This window comes from Oncorhynchus keta, chromosome 34 (genome assembly GCF_023373465.1).
Source record: "Oncorhynchus keta strain PuntledgeMale-10-30-2019 chromosome 34, Oket_V2, whole genome shotgun sequence".
In the NCBI taxonomy this organism is placed as follows: Eukaryota; Metazoa; Chordata; class Actinopteri; order Salmoniformes; family Salmonidae; genus Oncorhynchus; species Oncorhynchus keta.
This window is the reverse complement of record NC_068454.1, coordinates 31,254,889-31,261,781: the sequence shown is the minus strand read 5'-3', so window position 1 is coordinate 31,261,781 and position 6,893 is coordinate 31,254,889. Positions and strand designations below refer to the sequence as shown.

Below are 6,893 nucleotides of genomic sequence, written 5' to 3'. Positions count from 1 at the left end.
TTTTTTTTTATTAATAAAAAATGAAAATCTGAAATGTCTTGCTTGAGTCAATAAGTATTCAACCCCTTTGTTATGGCAAGCCTAAATAACTTCAGGAGTAAAAATGTGCCTAACAAGTCACGTAATGAGTTGCATGGGCTCACTTTGTGTGCAATAATGCTTTTTGAATGACTACCTCATCTCTGTACCCCACACATAAAATTATCTGGAAGGTCCTTCAGCCGAGCAGTGAATTTCAAACAGATTCAACCACAAAGACCAGGGAGGTTTTCCAATGCCTTGAAAAGAAGGGCATCTATTGGTAGATGGGTAAAAATTAAAAAAAGCAGGCATTAAATATCCCTTTGAGCATGGTGAAGTTATTAATTACACTTTGGATGGTGTATCAATACACCCAGTCACTACAAAGATACATGCGTCCTTCCTAACTCAGTTGCCAGATAGGAAGGTAACCGCTCAGGGATTTCCCCATGAGGCCAATGGTGACTTTAAAACAGTTACAGATTTTAATGGCTGTTATAGGAGAAAACTAAGGCTATATCAACAACACTATGGTTGTTCCATAATACTAACTTAATTGACAGCTTTCCTTCTTGAATTCAAAGTGTTGTGTTTGGGGCAAATCTAAATTAACACATTACTGAGTACCAAACTCCATATTTTCAAGCATAGTGGTGGCTGCATCATGTTATGGGTATGCTTGTAATCGTTAAGGACCTGGGGGTTTTTCAGGATAAAAAATAAACGGATTGGAGCTAAACCTACAGGATAACCTTGTTCGGTCTGCTTTCCACCAGATACTGGAAGACGAATTTCAGCAGAACAATAACCTTAAACACAAAGCCAAATCTACACTGGAGTTGCTTGCCAAGAAGACAGTGAATGTTCCTGAGTGGCCAAGTTACAGTTTTGACCTAAATCTACTTGAAAATCTATGCAAGACCTGAAAATGGTCATTATGGGAATAGTGTGTAAATGGGCAAACAAACACAAAAATAATCCATTTTGAATTCAGGTTGTAACACAATGAAATGTGGAATAATTCAAGGGGTACGAATACCTTCTGAAGGCACTGTAAGCTCTCCAGAGGAACTGTATTGTTGTGATGTTTAGTGGGTGTTGCGTGGGAGGCAGGCCATCTCTATTTAGTGCGGTGACACTTCTGTAACATTCAGAGAAAACCACCCTATCAGGCACGCCTCCCAAACCTTCCCAAGACGGTTAGACACTTAAAGGTCATCAACGACAGAATCCACACGTGCCCAGTGCCCCCACCCTTATTAGCCAACTTGAACTTAATGTCTGAGGCTGAGGGAGGATAGGGTGCAAGTGGAGTCGTGAGAGAGTTGTGAACAGCACTGCAGTGAATCAGAATTGATTGATTTGAATTGATTAGATAAATAAAAGTAGTAGGCATCTCCAACCGGAGACACCATTTACATACAAAATTATCGAGGATAAAAACACAATAAAGACTGGAAGCTTATTTCCATTGTCCTCTTTGGCAGCAAGGTGGCAGGTGGGCAAGATGGACACTTTACACTCAATTCAATCAAAAACAACAACAGTAGCACCAATTAAAAATATTTACAATTTACAGCAATATCAACAGCCCAGAGCCCGTTTAAGAGTCACCTTGTAAAAGAATACCCCTAATCAAATCACCATGTTATTTCTCATTGACACATTACAGTTATACTCTTATGACAGTTTTCTGGTAGCTTGGTAAACTGTTCCACAGAACAAGAAGATGTGAGGTTGTAACTGAAGCAGTAACCTTTCTTCTACTTTCCTTGACAGTTGTTGCATCATGGAGCGTTGACTACAGGTTGTCTACCAACATGAAGGACTTGAGCTAAATAAAGTTCTCTAAGAGTAGAGCTGTACTGTAATTGCGGCTTTGCCAAAAAAGAAAGAAAGAACAAGCCAGATTAAAACAGTCTGCTTTTGATCAGGCAGGAGGGGCGGAGCACTCTGGAGCTATTTTTATCCCTTTGTCTGCCACTCAAATAAAGCAACGGACTGTTGGTATTACTAAAGCCCCTTGCACTTTGATAAACTTTAGGCTGGCTGAGATTCGGGTGATAAGAACATATAGCTTTGTCTGATATTCAGAGTGGTAAAAACATAGCTAATATTTGAGCTGATAAGAACATTATTTGGCTGATGTCCAGGAGGGAAAGAAAACCCTTATTGTTATCCTCCCAATCTGACCTTTAAGTTAAGTTGCATCATCCCTCATGACATTTTAACAGCCCAGAATCTTCTGAAAGTCTCACTGAATATCAAAACATTCTTTAGAAAGTGGAAAAGACTTTAGATAAAAGTTGTTTTTTTCTGATGCTAAAGCATTTTACTGGCACTGTGGAGGAAATCAACAAAAGCAATGTTCCTTTGAGTACGTATTCACCCCCCTAGTGTATTGTGACTGTTGCCTGTCCAGGGGTTCGTTCTGTTTGGGACGAGGCTTTCTTAGGGCATTGTGTATGTCCTTCTACAGAGCACTCATGGTATAGGGCTGTTCTCTCTGTATACTACCACCCTTCTAGGTGCTTGGCATTATGCCCCCTGCGTACCCATGCTATTAGAAAGAAGGTGCTATCTAGAACCTAAAGAAACCTTGTTGGTTCCAGGTAGAACCCTTTTGGTTCCAAGTAGAACCATTTTGTGTTCCATGTAGAACATAGGGTTCTACATGGAACCCAAAATGGTTCTACCTGGAACTAAAAAGGGTTGTACCTGGAACCAAAAATGGTTGTCCTATGGGGACAGCCAAATAACCCTTTGGAACCCTTTTTCTAAGTGTGCAGTTCTTGTTTTGTTTGGCTGACGTCCTTTTAGTTGTGTCATAGATATAACCATAACTCTTTTAATAATTACAAATGTATTGAGTTTATTTATTTAAAGTAACTGTCCAGTGTTTCCAGATTTATATGAAACATGACCTGTAATTAATTACAATATGAGTGAAATACGTACTTTTCTAAGTATGAGTGGGTGTATATCGGTCATAAAAATATTCACATGAGTAGACTGCAGATTGGCAAGCTCAGCCAGCACAATGACATAATTCTCTATGAGGAAATAGCAAGTTTGAGGTGTTTTAAAAAAAGTGTTTTTCCTCCAATGTATGGTTTGGGCACAAATACAAGTAGAAGATGAGTCAACAACATTATTTGGGTATGAGTTAACAGACTATTAACTTGTAAAATAAAGATTTTCACTGGACAGCTACTTTAATGAAGCTAAAATAAGTTCAGTGTAAGATTAATTGGCAAAACAAACAGAGATGAGGTAGTGAGAGACAACAGAAGAGATAGAAAAGACTGAGAGAGAGAGAAAGGGCATGCTCTCTCCTGTTTCTCTGACTATACATTATCCCTATTTAGCTCACATTTGCCAGGAAATAATGCAGGATTTCTGTCAAATGAACATCAACTTGTGTGTGTGTGTGTGTGTGTGTGTGTGTGTGTGTGTGTGTGTGTGTGTGTGTGTGTGTGTGTGTGTGTGTGTGTTACGCGATTGTGTTTAGAGGTAGGTGAAGGAGTCAAGAGCAGGAGAGCAGAGATATCCGAGTAGCGTTTTTTACTCGGCAAGTCCACAAACATATAGGTCAGGTACAATACCAAAATAACGCCCTTGACAAAAGAGAAACCAGTTACTCACGGAAAGAGGAAAAACTACGCTCCTAAACTTATACACACTCGGTATAATACGTGAAAATAAATAAGGCACAACCTTAACGAGCAACATGACACGAATAATCCGCACAAACCTAGGCAGGCAACAGGGGTAATTATACACACAGAAATGAAAGCAAATGAAACCCGGTGTGAAAGAAACAAAGACAAAACAAATGGAAAAGGAAAAAAGGATTGGTGATGGCTAGTAGGCCGGTGACGCCGACCGCCGAGCATCCCCCGAACAGGGAGAGGAACCACCTTCGGTGGAATGGCCTGCGCAATAGGCCAATACATTGAAATTATATATTTGGAATTCTCTGAGATATACTACCAACACACAGGATGCACTGTGAGTGTGTGAGGGAGGGAGGGAGATGGAGAGGGAGAGGATGAAGGGGAGGGGGAGAGGGAGAGAGAGAGGCACAAGCTCTAGTGGTTTACTGGGTAGGGGGGCTGGAGGCGCTGTGGCAAAGCAGCGTCGATAAGAGAGAGTGAGAGAGAGAGAGTGAGAGAGATAAAGAGAGAGATTGATGGAGAGAGCGGGAGAGTGAACAGCTCTATGTAAACAGGGTGTCAGAAAAGAAAGTGCAGGGACATTTTCAGCCTGCTAAGGCTGGGAAAATAATCACATAGGATCTGCAAAGCAGCACTCACTAGGGAAGAGAGAGAAACAGAGAGAAGAGAGAGAGAGTGACGGAACTGAACAGAGAGAGTCGGTGACAGTGAGAGAGACAGAGAGCGAGAGAGAGACAGAGAGAGAGGAAGCTATATAGCAACAGAGCGAAGGAGAGGAACTAAGCAAAAGGGAGAGAGAGGAAAAAAAGCTGAATTAATTCAGGCTGAATGGGAGGGAGGGATGTTGCTACCTCTGCCGGGGCTCCAGTGCCTTTGCTGTGCCTCTCTGTGTAGCTGGAGCTGTGTTGTGTAGCTGTGGCTCTGCTCTTTGTAGCTGTAGCTGCCGGTTTGTGTTGTGAGGAGCTCGCTGCTCTGCTCACGGAGGAAGGGAGAGCACGGACTGCCTATCAACCCATACTGAAGGAAGGAACACACACACAGACAGCAAAACTACTGGGATGGGCAGAGGTATGGGACAAGCTGTGATTCTCTATCTCTTTCTCTGTCACAGTGTTTCTCTCTCTGTTTCACTGTTTAACTCCATGTTTCTCTCATTCTCTGTTTAACTCCATGTTTCTCTCTATCTCTTTTCGCGGACAATCATTGTCCATTGATTATTACTTTCTGACCAGCCCTTGACCGCTTTCTCGCTCTCGCATCTGTGCCTGTTTCGCTGGAATGTGTGTGCGCGCGTGTGTGTGTGTCTGTGTGAGTGTGTGTGCGTTTATTTGTCCTTCCATCTTGCCAAGTGCCTTTCACTTTCACTCATTCTGTTTTGTCCTAAGTAACAGTGTGTGTTGATATATTGGTTGTTGTGGTCAGTCTCTTAGTGAAAGGGATACTAAAACTTGTTTCGGCCTAATGGGGGTCAGTGTGTGTGCTTGTGCTGATTGTGGCTATGATGGATGTATGGGTAATATGGTGGAGCCATAAAGAAACACAGTTACTCTGTCATTCCACTGAACTCACCCTACTGTCCTTTCTCTCAGACACATCAAGCAGGATTTTATTTCTTATATTTAGCCATGTTGGATGATGTCTAAGACGGATAGTCATGTTTTGGACATATTTGTAGAATGTCTACATACACAAAAATGTGGATGAACAGTAGGGGAGAGTGGGGTAAATTGAGATATTTTTACATTCAGCATCACTCCGTCAAGGGAAATATAGTGTTCTTTCTATCAAAGATATCTACATATATTTTAGGATGTTGTGTATGGAAATAATCAGAATTATTGTAAACAAAACAGTTTTGAAAAAATGTATTGTCCAAAATAAGTGGTCTCTTGGCACAGCTCAGGGTAAGTTAAGCCGTCTACAAATTTCTGTACTGAATTAAATATTACCACTACCTTTTTTAAACCATGTCCATCTTTATTTATTTTATCTTTATACACTGATGTAGACAGATTGCCTGTCGAAACGTTGGGCATAAATATTTTTGCATCTGAGCTCCTAGAGTGTGTGGCTCTCTTTTATTTATTTTTGTGTTCCACTCCGCTAGTCAGCACCTCGCCTAAATAGGTGTGCGTTTCTTTCGCCTCTAGATCTTTATTTCCCAAACACAGTTCAAGACAATCCCAATCACGTTTTCATCTTTTAATCCTTTTAAGCATATTTGAAAACAGGCTTAATACCTAAAACATCTTTGTTATTTTTTTTAACACTTTTAACACAGGCTCTATTGTTGCCTCATATTCCAGCGATAATGCCTTGCAATACGCCTGGGAAGAAACCACTTGCTCAACTTGCCATTGGTTCAACCATTGGCTCAACCTACCTCATGGCCATTGGTTCCATCATTGGCTCAACCTACCTCATGACCATTGGTTCAACTTACCCAAAGGCAAACATGTTGATAATATTAGCCCATACAGCTATAAGGATGCATATTCTTGTTAGGTTAAGGACTTCATATTCGAGCTTATATTGCATCCCTCTAACTGATGTTTAGAACAACCAGGAAACCTCTGACATGATACATTCATTTGACTTGGTGAAAATCAGTTTAACTTGCTTATCACTTTTTCCAAGTCGTTTCTTCCTTTACATACTCCATGAAATGATGACCTCTTCCTAAATATTTTGTCAAATGATCCATTTTGTGTATGGTTTGCCAGAAAAAAGGGTGGCTCAACTTACCCCCTTTTCGTCATGGTTTATTTCTCACAAGAACTTGTGTTGTCAGAAGAGTTGCATTCTCATAAATAGATTCTAATGTTGCACATTTTCACACATTAAAAAACATGCAGCACATTCTTGACTGTGCTGCTGTGGGACGGGTCGAGTGATAGCTGTCACAGATTTCCAGTCCTCACCTCTGTTTGTCAAGGCTGTCACCGTTTACCTCAAGCTTTGCTCTTTCTCTCTCTCTCTCTCTTTCTCACCCTCCCTCTCTTTCTCTCTCTCTCTCTCTCTCTCTCTCTCTCTCTCTCTCTCTCTCTCTCTCTCTCTCTCTCTCTCTGTACCATGTGATTCAGGCGCCAGACTTTGATCAAATCGAATCAGCACTCTTAATTACGCCTCATCATCCAATTACTGAAAGCAATGGTTATTCACACCCGGGCCGGATGCCTGAATCGCAGGCTGGGT

The 6,893-nt window shown here is 41.2% G+C and overlaps 1 protein-coding gene across 2 annotated transcripts in view; it reads left to right on the top strand.

Moving 5' to 3' along the window:
* The first annotated feature begins 4,180 nt into the window (after positions 1 to 4,180).
* Positions 4,181 to 6,893, top strand: part of LOC118366929 (diacylglycerol kinase beta) — a 156,164-nt gene continuing 153,451 nt past the window's right edge. For both annotated transcript variants that reach the window (XM_052493671.1, XM_052493670.1), the window contains exon 1: positions 4,181 to 4,766. The gene's annotated coding sequence lies outside the window, so the exon portion shown is untranslated. The remainder of the gene's footprint in view (positions 4,767 to 6,893) is intronic.